The 14,779-nt window shown below is 38.7% G+C and overlaps 1 protein-coding gene across 5 annotated transcripts in view; it reads right to left on the reverse strand.

The window, feature by feature from the left end:
• Positions 1 to 14,779, reverse strand: part of ANKIB1 (ankyrin repeat and IBR domain containing 1) — an 89,746-nt gene that overhangs the window by 68,671 nt on the left and 6,296 nt on the right. Inside the window, exon 1 of one of the 5 annotated variants that reach the window (XM_032112292.1) lies at positions 10,736 to 10,851. The exons of the other annotated variants lie outside the window; for them this stretch is intronic. The gene's annotated coding sequence lies outside the window, so the exon portion shown is untranslated. Of the gene's footprint in view, positions 1 to 10,735; positions 10,852 to 14,779 lie in introns of those variants that run through there. 5 annotated transcript variants of the gene reach the window in all.

Consider the following 14,779-nt stretch of genomic DNA (forward strand, 5'->3'; position numbering starts at 1 on the left):
CTGTTTCAAATCAATGCCTCTTGCCTTGCCAAAACTGGCCTTGGTAAAAAGTCTGCATCTTTTTTACAGAACCCCCTTTAATTACTGAAATGCTGCAACAAGGTCTCCCCAGAGCCTTCTCTACTCTGGGCTGAACAATCCCAACCCTTCTAGCATTTCTTCATAGCAGAGGAATTTCAGGCCTCTAAGTATTTTTGTGACAGTCCTCTGGACTCACTCCAACAGGTTCATTCTTGTACTGGGGACCCCGGAGCTGGACACAGTGCTCCAAGTGGCACCTCACAAGAGCAGAGTTGAGCCAAGGTAACCTCCCTTGACCTGCTGGCCGTGCAGTTCTATTCGGTCCTCTATCAGTTCTCCTACTAACGTAATCAACATACCTAGGCACTGATGCAGACACTATTACAATACAAATGACTGCTGTTCTTTGTAGAGCTGTAGAACTGACCAGTACTGATCTTTCCCATGTAAGGCAAGGAAAGGAAGAAGAAATGCAAGGTACCAGAGTCACTTACTTTGCAAAATCTGACCCTTTTGGCATCAGAATTACATGAAACAGAACATTATACAGGCTTAATGTTAAAAAGATTTCAAGAACCAGTCTGAAAAAAATATTCTGTTTTACCCAACTAGTAAACTCTTTATTACTTTAATTGAGAATTTCTTCAACTATTTCCATGAAGCTTCCACCAGAAGTAACTGTACAGACACTGGGATCATAAGTAACTGTACAGACACAGTGCCTGATGTTTAGAACTTTCCCTGTGATCACTTCCAGGGGTCATGCTGAAGCCAGACAGAGAAGACAGTAACAGCAGTTACACCACTTCTCCTGTGCTCTCACTAGTCCTGCTAGCAATCTGGTAAGATGGTGGAAAAAGAGCAGCAGAAGTAACAACCCTGGATGGATTGCCAGAAGCAAGAAAAATGCAGGAGACAAGGGAAAACAGTTTGCAGTAGGTTGAAAACAGAAAGGAGAAAGGACTCTACAAAAATTTCATCATCCATACAAGATAAATAAGGCAAAACTAGTAGGTGTTTATTTTAACTAAAGGACATATTAATAATGGGCCTACACAAGTAGGTGAATTGTGATTGTCCTGACCAAACATTTCTTATTCTGGCATTTTTCTATTTCAAGGAAATGCTTGAGGCTGCATAAGTCTCTTATGATTATTTTTTTTCTGCTGCATCTTTCTAAATTAGTATGTACCTATGCTACTTGTCAATACAATGCTCCCTCCAGTCAGGACAATGAAGTTTCCTTCAGAAAGAGAATAAAAACAAACAATTAATATCACTACCCTTCCTGATATCCAAGCTTAAAAAACAAATGTTATAATGTGCTTTAAAATTAGTATTTATATTAAATTAGTATTTATATTATAGTATTTATATTAAAAACCTAAGCCATAAGCAAAGAAACCAGATGTTCTATGACAGAAATAAAAGAATTTAAAATATTACTTTTTTCTGTTCTTTTCACAGCTAATATTGCTGAGAAGTTTGGGAGCATCACGTGGGGAGTTTTCTGCTCACTCCTGACTGGCATAAACTTCATCTCACATGTCCAAAGAATATTGGTGAACATAGACATAAATGTTTTTTTTAATCATTCTTTTAGAAGTCTTGTTACATTTGTCTCTTACAGTCTTTCTTAAATAGTAAAACTTTGATATAAACCCCATTCTTTATATGCTGAACCACAACATCCAGGTCACCAGATTCTTACATCTTGTGTCTGCTGGAACATTTCGCTGTTGCATCCACTGTTTCAATTTCTCATTATGCCCAAAAACAAAAAACTCTCTGTTCATGCAGAAATGTGTCATAACAATAAAAGAGCATCTGTGCTCCAACAAATCCAGTGGCATTTGTACTCACTAAGGCTAACCAGTTTGCAGTAAATTTTCATCTTAAATTATTGCAATACAGTTGTAGAAAGCTAGGAATGGTTTTGTTTTACTGGTTTAGCACACAAACTACATCACACTTCACATAATCAGCCTATATAATAAAATTATTCATCCTTCAAAGTATTTTAACTGTTTTCAACTTTAACAGCAATTTTCATGAGAGTGGATTACACAAGATCCAGACATCTCTTTGGACATCATCCTGTGGTTATTCTAAAATCTAAAGGCAGGCAGACAAGAAGGCTGTTCACATGTATCTGAGACAAGATACAATCTTAGCCAAACTTGATGATCCGAAGCTATTATGTCAAAGCAATGTCTGACCTAGGTAAATGGTTACTTGATACAGCAAAAGATAAAGATGTAGACCAGCAGATCCTAGATAAAAACTAGTGCCCAGATTTGTGAAACAGTCCATGATTTTCCAGAGAAGAAAGAGAGCAAGTTTTTAGATATTGAGAAGTAAAGAATCCTTGATGGCAGTAAGGATGCCTACCCCTGTGCTTAAAAAAATTGAGATTTAATTAATTAGAAGGGATCAGGATGGTGCTGAACTTCTGGCAGAATCTCAGATATCCTATCCAGAGGAATTCTGTGGAAATACCAAAATGAGTTTAGAATATGTTAAAGACTTGCAGGAGTTACATTCCTGCTTTATTTAGCTGCTTCTGCATGCTACAGACAAAGAGTTTTCCTTGACTGCAAACTTAGAAATTGATAGAATCCATTATATTTCCCAAAAGCAGTCAGTCCTGTTTATTATAGAAAGAGCTCTAAAAAGCTTGATTAGACAATGAATAATCTGCTAAGAGAAGAAATTTCTTTATTCCAGCAACTTAGTGATTGACCTTGTCCTGAAACCAGAATTCTTCATTCAACACTCATATTTACTCATGAGTCTTATTACTGTTTGCATCCACAGTGTCCAATACTTACAAAGTTGTAACAGATTCTTGGAGCCAATGTGTTCTTGAGATTCCAAGTTCAATTGATTTTCATTTTGGAAATCTGAAAAATCATCTGGCTTCTACAACAGCCTATGAAAGTAAAACCTTTAACCTTTTATAGCTCCATTACACAACTTAAAAAAGAGGAATTGCAAAAATATGAAACAAGCCTTTACAAAACTAAAAAAAGCAAAACCTACAGGGTTTTTTTTCAGCTCTATAGATTTGGTAGGGTTGTAGCAAAAATTAAAAATGAGATCTGACAAAGACTGGTAAGAATCCTTTGCTGTTTTTGAAGTTATTTCAGATTGACTTGTAAAAAAAAAAGTGTCAATCCTCAAAATTAAATCTGAATTTTGCTTAGAAATAAATATCTAAAATTCTAAATGGGGAAAAAACTAGTTTATTCCTACTTTGAAAGAATTTGATCCCTAACAGCAATTCTGTTTCAAGACATTCGCTAAGGCAAGCTGAAGATGATTTTCATTATATACATACTCAAACATTATTAATGGTAACTAGATAATTGAATTATCAAATTTACCACTTCTATTACTATTTCTATATCAACATTTTAATGATTAATACAATTTATTGTGTGCTGTCATGAAATAGCTTCATATCTGCTCTGCAGCCAAAATTCTATATTTTAGACTTCACAAATATAAAATCAAACAGAGAATATATAACTTCAGCTCTTTTAAAAGTTCATTGTTACCAATATATGCATTTTTGTTTCCCATTTTTTTTCAAGTATTGTAAACATAAAAATGGCTGGGTCATTAATACTGGGTCAGATACTTCCCATCTAATTCCTTGTCCAGAGAGTTAACAGCAGAGTGTACAATGAAAAGTACAAAAACTGGGCAAGAACAGATGGATACTTTTACACAACACTCTCCCAGTCTCCAGCAATTTACCACTTAATGAATTTTTGAGGTAGATATGCTAGGTTTATATGAATAACGTAGTATGTAATGCATTTTTCTTCCACTACGTTGTTCAAAACCTCCCCAAATCCATGGAAAATTTTAACAGCCAAAGCATCCTGAAATTTCAAAGCTTAATTATTCATTGTGATGAAATATCTGGTTTTAACCACCAATTTGTTAAATCTAACTTTAACTGTCTACAAGAACTGAGGGGTAGACAGCAAAGAACCTTTTCATATTTGCTCTCTCCATTCCACTTGTGATTTTAGAGATTTCCATCATATCACCTTTTACAGGTGACCACCCTTGTCATACCAATCTTTTGCTTTTTTACAGATTGATTAGCCCTAATTCTGAAGAAGTGGATTATGTGCTATTTTTAGGATATTTTCTGCTGTTTCTGATCTATTTCCAATGCCACTAACACCTTTTTAATTTAGGACATGCAAAGTGCATGGATTCACATCATGGCAGCACAGCCTCTATTTTGACACTTCATTTACTTTTTGGACTGGTACTAAGGTCTAAGCATTTTCTTCAGAGTTTTTAATATAACCTCTATATTAATTAACTGTATTAATTAAGAGAATATTATTCTATATAAATTTAGGACCCATTTTTCCCCCCAACCATGTGAATCTTTCACCTCTAGCTATATTGAGTTTTATATCCACCACTGTGTCTCATAAAATCCTTTTGCAGTGGGCACTGTTTGTAGTATTGTCTAGAGACCATCATCTCACTAATTACCATCTTTTCCATATTATTATCCTCACATTCAACAGCAGAGGTCCTAGCACTGATCTATCTGGGACTCTATCAGTAACCACTGTGAAAATTGTCTCTTTATTTCTGTCCATAACCATATCATCTTTAAACCAGTGACTCCTGCATGCAGTCGACCTATGCTCTTTCCCAAAGCTGTTTGGATTCTTTAAAACTTCTAAGTAAGGGATCATGGGATATGCCACTTGAAAATTCAACCAGATTATAACAAATGTATTTTGCCAACTTCTTCAAATAACTTCAGTAAGTTTGTGAGATCAGACTTTCCCTTATGGTACTACATTGACTGATCCTCAGGACATCACATTTATTTACATGTCTGCTAATTATTACATCATTTCTACTAATATACCAGGAGCAGGCATCTTGCTTATGGCATCTGCTGTTCAACAGGCCTGTCCTGGGATATTTTAAAAATTGCATCATATTAACCCACCTCCAGTAATCTGTCACACAGTTAGTTCTTAAGAGAGAGGTTAAATATGACAAAATGCACGGGGCTTGCACAGTTTTAATTAACAAAGAGTTCCAAGGAAAATCGTATTTGCAGTGAAAAAATAACCTGAAACACAATTTCCACAACTTCTCCACAAGATTTGACATAGATTGTCAGTTCTGAGATTAGACCTACAAAATCAGACCCCAGCTCTCATCACGAAGTACTTTGGTAAATGATACTTGATAAAGGGATGGTGTCTATGGAAAACTGCGGCCTTACCTTTTTTTACAGACGGTTACTATGCCAGCAAGTGTTCTGAAAAGCAGCATTCACTAGACTTACATTCCCTTTGTTTTTAATACTGCTTGCTCGCAACACCATTTACTATCAAAATACAAAATGTGGAGTTCACAGAGTTTATGTTCATCACTGCCTCTGTTCCTTCCACATCTGCTTCATAGAGTTCCCGTAGTCATAAGAAAAGAATAACTGAGAGTGCTGAAGCACAGCTACCTCACCCATGGATCCAGTACTTCTGGTTAGGTAAGTTGACTTTTCGGACCTCTGTGCCCCTTATTTGCTGCTACATTAGACAGGGAGGTCCTGCAGAACAGAAAGATCCAGGTCACCCGCCTGACACGGGAGGTGTCAGTGACACTGCACAGGAGGTTCTCAGCCAGTGCTATTTCCGAATGCCGCTCACAAAGTCACAGAGGACATCTGCACATGGACTTGCCCTGCTGTGGTGCTGCTGGGACTGGGACATGCGTTCACTTCTTGCTGCCTCCATAGCTAGGCATGCCTCCTCATATGAGGGAAGACTTTAATGTCTACCAAACCTGTCTGCAAAACAATGACAGCAGATATCCAGCACAAGATGGTGCATGGCCACTTGAGACTATGGAATTCAGCCTGCTGATGTAAAAGAGTGGGTTTACTGCTGTCTGTTAAGTCACTGTGTCTCTCTTTCAGCTTGATAAGCCCATTCAGCTTCCTCTACCATGACTCATAAAGAAGTACTTACACAGCCTGACCTATGCCTAGGAATAGTACAATCATCAATCCAGCATTTACTAGGTACTGGCAAACTTATATTTGGCTGTCTGAAAATGAGACAGAAATCCACTGGGGTAAGGTCCAAGAATACAGTTTGTTAAAAGAAAAATCCCACTGCCAGTTGCAGAGATTTGCGGAAGCAAAGACAAGCAGTGGTAGACAAGACATAAGCTGGGGGAACCAGCTGTATCAGTCTCAGCACCTCACGGAGTTGTGATGCTCAGGAATCCCTTGGTGACTGCCTTATGAAAAACCTGCTCCAGTGCCAATGTAACATGCAGGCACTTATTTAAGAATAGTTCTTCCTGCTTGTAAAATAAAAGGCACCACAAGAGAATATTCCCTACCCCCACTCTCTGCCAGAAAAAAGCCACAAAAAAGTGCATTTCTTTTCCCCCTACATTTCTCATTCTTTTCTTGTGTTGCTCTCCTCCCCAGGGCCCACTTCCCTGCCCAGGATCAGGGTGAAAACTCTATCAGACTTCCCTGAAAGCTTCAGAAATTATGAAGTAATTTTTATGGTTACGATGAAGCATGCACTTAGCAAGCTGGAAATCTGCCCTCAGTATCTTTTTATGACACTAATGTTGTTTGAGAAACTTACACTGTAGTTTCTAAAGTGGTTTTAATTGACACCAGAGCTGATACTGCCCTTTTTGTTTCTGATCCACCCCTTCTGTTCATCCATATTTCCACAATTTCCCTTGTTGGTTTTTTTTTTTTGTGACTGCACAGAGAAGCAGAATAGATCTAACTCAAATCAATTCCCTCTTTTGGGTTTTCTTCCTGGATGCTGATGGTCCAAACAGCCAGAGCATGGCAGCAGCAATAGGGAGGCAGGACTGTTTGTACCAGTTCACACTGTATGGAGTGGAAATACTTTCAAAACAGTGTTCATTCATACTGAAGTGCAAACAGAGGCAGAAACGTCACCAATGTGCAAACTGTGCAAAGCCCACAGTTGTTTGGGTGGTAGAGGCAAGGCAGTACCACTACATTAGCTAAAATCAAAACAGTTTTAACGAAATTTCTTTTGTGGTCCAGCATTATTTTATCAGCTATTACTCTGACAGTGGCCATACACTTGAAAGGGATAGTGGATGAAGCATGGACTAGAAGATGTTGCTGGGTGGAGTGGGAGACTGCCGATACAGAGCAGTACCAAAGGAAGCACTGGCCGCTGCAAACTGCACCTAAGCTTGCAATAACCCATGCTGGGCAGTGTACAAAGGAGTAACAAATTGTATCAGGATGCAAACTCACAACAAATAACTGATACAGCAACTTCACCTCAGCCCTTTACAGAAATGTCAGCAAAACCGGTACCCCTGTCTGAGTGCAGTTTTATTTCACTAAGCAAAACCCCACGTGATTGTTAATAGCAGCAGCTGATGCTATTCAGGTGTCTGACACTAAGCAACAAGACCTATGTGGAAAGACAACTAAAATCCCTGTCCAATGGGCAGTGAAAGGACAAAGGTGAGCTTGCATCTACTGGAGGGGAAAATCCAAGCTCTGCTACTCTGGCAGTCAAAAAGCAGGTATTGGTGAAAAAGGTTTAGTGTAGCTGCAGGGGCCCAGCAGGACTCCAGTGAGAACAAACTCTACTAAAACTGGCACAAAGCGTTTTGAAAAAACACAGCCTTGAAGGGTGGAGTGGTGAAAAACACATCTAATGTAGTCCCTCTCCAACTGCACTTGGGGAAAGAGATGTTTAACAATCCCTTCCTTCCCCCTATATCACTAATCCTGTTGCACCATTATTTCATTAATAGACTTAAAACTTGCTGGGGAACAATCCATAGACCTTCATTAGAGAATTTAAGTTTTAAGGTTTTCTGAAAATTTTAACAGGCACAAACAGCTTTAAAAATCTACTCTGCTATCACCCTATGTACTCATACAACATCCTGCACAGCAAGAAGGATATTCTAATTGCACTAAACTGGTCTCTAGAAAATACAAAAGGGGGGAAAAAAGCAATAGACAAGAAATGAGAGAAATGGAACACTATTTCTTATAATGTAAAGTAAGAAGTATCTCTGAAGCAAGCACCTGACAGTCTAAAAACCAGTCATGACTAACAACATACAGTAATCAAAATAAACCTCTGTAAAGAGAGGAAATAAATATAAGAGACTCCCTTTTCAAATCATGGTTTGTGTGAAAATCTATTGTGTTGCAACAGAAAGGCATGAGGCTGGAATGTTCCAGGAAACAGGGATGATGGAACCACCTACTCTAAAAGGCATATACCATCTATGCGACAGCTTGCTCATTTTTTCAGGATGTAATCAAGCGTCTGCATGACATGGAAATCTTATTTCCTTAATCAATTAGAATGACAAACTGTATATGAAAAAGCCCAAACCTCCACATTTTGCAGCCTCATATCTCATTGAATCCATTCTGAAGACAGAATACTGCTCTCATATCTTCAACTCGATGTGGATAGATTTTAAAGCCACTTTCATTTCACAGAATGTAGCACATTCAATAAAAACTATTTGTTATCTCTCAGCTGTAGGGAACTGGGGCCACAACATACAATTATTGCATCAGAACATTTCTTGTGTGCCCTCAGCTGTTTGGATGCAGCAGCTGGGTGGGCAGTTTAGAAAGAGAACAGGAATCATCAAATAGAGTTACAGTAAGCAGGCTCAGGCAGTACTGGGGAAAATAGAGTGAGTATACAATAGCTAAAGCAAGGCATGATTAGGGTAGTCTGTCTGGCTTTTAGGAATGTGAAAGGATTTAGTTTCACAGTAAGCCACGGGTAGATGGTTTCAAGAATATTTCTGTTCAAAGTTCATACTGAGGTTTTATGCTTCAAAAAGAAACTTTTTTGAACACCTCCATTTAGCACTAACCCAGTCTGCTTTGATCTGAATGTCATCATTCCTTTGAAGAAGCTAAAACATGCTGAAGACTCACAGAAAATACTCTTTGGTTTTGCTAGAAATTGTATTATTCAGACAGAAGTTATTCCCTAAAAAACCAAATGATTTTGGGGTTTAGGATTTCTTCCCTTGCGCTCATGAGTAGATTCTAAAATCAAGAACCATTGTGTATTTCCAAAATAATGAAGGAGACAATTATCAGTAACTCTTCATGGCTACCCTAATTCCACAACCTAACAAAACTGAAATTAATTCAGTATACTTTTCAGGTTTTTGACTAATTAAAGAGAAACTTGATTCATTATCTTCGTAGAAAACTATACAAATGGCCAAAAGAAGGGGAGGAGGGATAAAAAAGTTAACCAACCATCTTCTTAAGGACTTACTTAAAAACTCTGGTTCTCCATACTGATTCCTTACTCATGTATACATGCAGCAAAAAATCAAGAGGATTTCTGAATGAACTTATAGGTATTTCCATGAAATAAAGACCAAATCAAGAGGCAAATTACATTGCATTTACAGTAAAATTATGTGACTGCTTTATTCAGGTTTGCACACTTTACATTGCAAATACATCCAGAGTAACAAAGATTAAACCCTTCAAATTAACTCTTTTAAATTAAATATTAAAACAAAGTATTTTATATTAGAACATGGTGCCTGTCTAACTCGTATTCCAGACAAGTGAATTTAACTTTCTATTCGTTTATCAAGTAAATAATTATAAACCTCAGGCAGCTTGCTTATGAGAAAGTCTGAATTTATGAGTTTTGGGGGAAAAAATCCCAAATAAACCAACCACCCAAAAAATACCCAACTTCAACAGACAAATAAAAAACAGAATAAGCCTGCATTCCAATTACAATTATTAATTTATTTCATGGCCTGAAAGAATGCACAAGTAACTGGACTACTTCTGCACAGTAAGCCATATTACAGAAAAAAAACCCTTAATGTACCACACTCTGGAAAAAAGACCTCATTAAGGATTAGTCTATTTCATGACAGACATGCGATAATTCAAAGCATTAAACTGATCACTTAAGATCTTTGACAATGCAGAAGTCAGGTTAAAAAGCAGGGTTTGAGCCATATAGTACAATTGATTTAAGACAACAGTATTGTTCTACAGAACTCCACAGCTCTCTGAGCCAAACACATCAGCTGGGTCAGAACCAGGTGTATGTAGAGGAGGGAGAAAACAGTTGTGCAACCGTATGACGAGATATGGAACAAGCACTTATTTACAAAGGAACCTCTGGAGCTCAGCAGCTTCTACCCTTTACTCAAAGCAGTGTTCAGAGCTTCAAAGGCTGCTCAACACTGTTCTCAATTAAGTTCAGAGTATCTCCAGGTATGGAGATACCGCAGCCTCTTCAGACTACTTATCCCAACATCTGATCCCCCCAATAATGCAAATCTTTCCTAATGTCTAGCTGAAACATCCCTTGCTGGAACTTTCTGTTGTCTCTAGTCCTGTCACCCAGCTCCTCCAACAAGAATCTGGTTCTGTCTTTTCTGTACCCTCCCCTTAACCGGAAACAAGATCCACCGCCCTAGTCTTCTTTGAACACTGAGGACACCCAGCTCCTCCAGCTTCTCTTTTTACAGTATGTGCTTCTGTACCGTAATTATCCTGGCAGTCTTCCTCTAGGCCTGCTTCAGAAAGTCAGCATCTCTCCTACACCAAGGAACACAAAACTAGACATTGTTTTTGATGCCATCACACAAATGTCAAGCTGACAGAAATACTCACTTCTCTCAGCTACTGGCTTCATTCTTGCTCAAAGGTACCTTGCTGACTCACATTCCACTTGGTGTCCACCAGCAAAGCGATGTCATTTGCTGCAATGTTGCTCTCTAGCCGTTGGTTCCCAGCCTGTACTACTGTGCAGAGTTATTCTGTTTCTATGTTCAGATTCTGCTGAACACCATGAGGTTCGTGTTAGCCCATTTCTCCAGCCTGCCAAGGTCTCTCAGAGGAGCAGCCCTGCCCTCCAGCCCACACAAGCTGGTGTCATCAACAAGCTTGCTGACGATGCATTCCATCACCTCATCCAGGTAGTTAATTAAGATTATAAATGCAAAGCTGCACTATTTAATTTTACTGAATACTAATTATCATGTCCTGAAAAAAGGACTTCCATGCAGTTTAATTTTAACTAATTAACAGGGTGCTAAATGGGATGTTACAAAGAACTTGTACTTCAACACACAAGTAAGTCACCAAATAAAGCCTCTTCAGTATTTTTTTTTAATGGGCAGTTTGCACTTGGTGACTCACTGAAATATATCAAATGAAAGATTTGTCTCCAACACATCCTTCTAAATATGGAGAATATACAAAGTATCTGTGTCAGTGACTCTCAAGATGTCTGGGAAAAGGGCCTAAATTAAGAGCCATTGTATATTTATACTGCAATAAGCTACAGAGCCATTAGTAATGTCTCAGTACTGCAGGCTGCATACTTCCATATACAAACTTGCAGAGAACGCAAGTAACAGGAATTCTTTCACAAAGAACAAATACTTTTTCTTAGGATATTTAACTCACAATGCTTCATAGACCTAGATTATTTGCTAATACAATTTTGCAGTAGACCTGTTTCTGCAGAATAAGTGTGCCAGATCATTGCTGAAGAATTGTGTTTTGCTATCATGAAGTCTGCTATACAGCTGGGTCTCAAGATTTGAGCTTTAAAATATCAAAATCCTCAACTTATGGATATATAGATAATTTCAACTATTTAGCAAACATGAATTAACCGGCATCAGTCAAGGAAGTTCTTAAAATGTTAAAAACATAATTAATACAGCTGGAACTTTGGTCTTCATAGCTTAGTAGGTACACATTCCTGCAGTTTCTTCACGACCTGGATTAAATTCACAATTTTTCATTCAGTGATTAAGAAGAAATTTTCTGGGCTCTACTCTGCCAGAACATTTCTACATGTCTGTCTGTAGTCTTTCAACATAGCAGAGACAAACAGAGATGAATATATTCACTTGTCCCTCAGCTTCTTAGAGATCTAAAACACAACAGAGCCACCTGGGTTAAAAAATAAAAAATGCTAAAAAAATGACAATTCTGCAAGTAATTTACACAGGCAAGAAATAAGAAATAATTTTTTTCTTAATAAGAGGAAGAATACTTCAGGGGAAAATTCTATTGCAACAGCATTTACAGGTTGCTACTGTCCAAAATTAGTCCTGATGTGTGCATCCAGCCTTGCAGATATCTTACACACATAATACCTAATAGTAATACAAAGGAAAACACACAACTGCTTATCACAGCAGTACAGTAACAATCAAACCCTTAGTACAGAGAAGAGTTCATTAATAAACTACAACTGTCCTGAAATTCCTATTCTTAAGTCCACAATAAATTTTAATAGAACCAGTATTTGATGTATTTTATTTGAAAAAACATTGACAAGTATGTATCATGACCTTTTCTCACCATTTTTCAGCTATTTCTCCAAAGGCTGGTTCATAACAGGAAATATTTCAATTATCATCATCAGTACTTCATCTGAGCATCCTAAAAACACATACTATTGTTTTTTTAATACAGTCAGTTTTGAGTTTCTACACAACTGTTTTGATAGAAATAAACCATTTGTAACTTTGCCTTCAAAATTCCTATTAGAAATCAATTTGAAATAATAGGGCAGGGGGGCATTACTTACCCCAACTAACATCTATGGAACTTCCCTGAAGCAAAAAACTTAAGTAAACTCAAACTAATAAATATATCAAATACAATTTTCTCCTCAACTTATTTCATTTGTAGCAATTTACAACCAGGGCCAAAACCAGTTGCACACAATGTTCCTACCATCTCTTAAAGGACCACCTCTTGTGGTAAGAGCAAGCAGGGATTGTTTAAAAAGCAGAATTACACTTATAAACTAGAAAAATCTAATTATTTTGTATGATAAATTCCAAGAAAAAAGTGATCATCAAGTGAAGTACTCGGGGCAGAGAATCAGTTTCTAACTTCTGTACATTTTATCACAATTGATCAGAGATTATATAAACCAGCCAAGAAATACGCCATTAGTGCATATATAATTAGCATTATACATACTAACTTTAAGTGTATTTTCTCCAAAAAAGCTTTGAAACCTCCAGAACTGTATCTTTCCTCAAAGAAGGTAGGGATGGGAAGGGGGGAAAGTGAGCGATTACTAACACCCCTGTAAGACATTTTACAGAAGTTGGTACTTTAATTAAGACAATTACCACAGAATTAAACTGTGTAAGAATTTGCACAATTAGCCACAATCATTTTTACCACTTTTCCATTAAGTTATATCACAGACTACCCCTAGTTGACATCATGTCAACCAAAACCCCCAGGTTCTTTTCTGGCAGGCAGCTTTCCAGCCACTCATCCCAAGCCTGTAGTGCTCCATAGCGTTGTTGTGACCCAATGGCAGGATCCAGCACTCGGCCTTGTTGAATCTCATACCATTGGCCTCAGCCCATCAATCCAGCCTGTCCAGATCCCGCTGCAGAGCCTTGCTACCCTCCAGCAGACCAATACTTCTGCCCAACTTGGCATGCCTGTAAGCTAAGGGTGCACTGGATCCCCTCTTCCAGATCATCAACAAAGATATTCAATAGGACTGGCCCCAATACTGAGCCTTGGGGAACATAACTAGTGACCAGCCATCAGCCGGATGTAACTCTATTCACCATCACTCTCTGAGCCCGGACATCCAGATGGTTGTTTTTTGCTCAGAGAAGAGTATGCCAACACAAACAGTTTCTCCAGGAGAATGCTGTGGGAAATGGTGTCAAAGGCTTTACTGACGTCTAGGTCAACAACTTCTGCAGCCTTTTGCTCATCCACTAGGCAGGTCACTCTGTCATAGAAGATCAGCTTGATCAAGCAGGACCTGGTTTTCACAAACCCATGCTGGCTGGGCCTGATCCCCTGGCTGCCCTTTATGAGCCACGTGATGGCTCTTAAGACGACCTGCTCCATGACATTCCCTGGCCCTGAGGTCAGACTGACAGGCCTGCAGTTCCCCAGATCCTCCTTCCAACCCTTCTTCTAGAAGAGTGCCACATTTGCTAACCTCTAGTCACCTGGGACCTCCACCATTAACCAGGATTGCTGGTAAATGATGGAAAGTGGCTCAGTGAGCACTTCTGCCAGCGCCATCAGTACCCTTGGGTGGATGCCACCCAGCCTCATACACTTGTGAGTGTGTCAGTGGCGTAGAAGGTCTCTGACCCTTTCCCTTTGGATTACAGGGCCTTCATTCTGCTCCTCATCTCTTTATTTCAGCTCAGGGGGCTCAGTACCCAGAGAACAGTTGGTCATGCTATTTCCTCATCTTTCGTTGCCTTGTTTGCCCTCTCATCCAATAAAGGATGGGGATTCTCCTAGGCCTTCCTTTTGTTACTGGTGTATTAACAGAAACACTTTTTATCAACTTTTACAGCAGTAGCCAGATTAAGTTCTAATTGGCCCTTCTAATTTTCTCCCTGCATAACCTCACAATATCCTTGTAGTCCTCCTGAGTTGCTGGCCCCTTCTTCGAGGGGCCACAGGCTCTCCTATTTTTCCTAATTTCAAACCAGAACACTGTTCAGTCAGGCTGGTCTTCTTTCCTGACAGCTCTTCTTTAGGCACATGGGGACAGCCCACTTCTGCACTTCTAGGATTTCCTTCTTCAAAAATGTCTATCCTTCCTGGACTTCTCTCCCTTTCACGAATGCCTCCTAAAAGTTTGTCAACCAGTCTCCTCAATATGCCGGTCTGCTCTCCAGAAGCCCAAGGTAA

Source organism: Corvus moneduloides, chromosome 1, assembly GCF_009650955.1.
Source record: "Corvus moneduloides isolate bCorMon1 chromosome 1, bCorMon1.pri, whole genome shotgun sequence".
Classification (NCBI taxonomy): domain Eukaryota; kingdom Metazoa; phylum Chordata; class Aves; order Passeriformes; family Corvidae; genus Corvus; species Corvus moneduloides.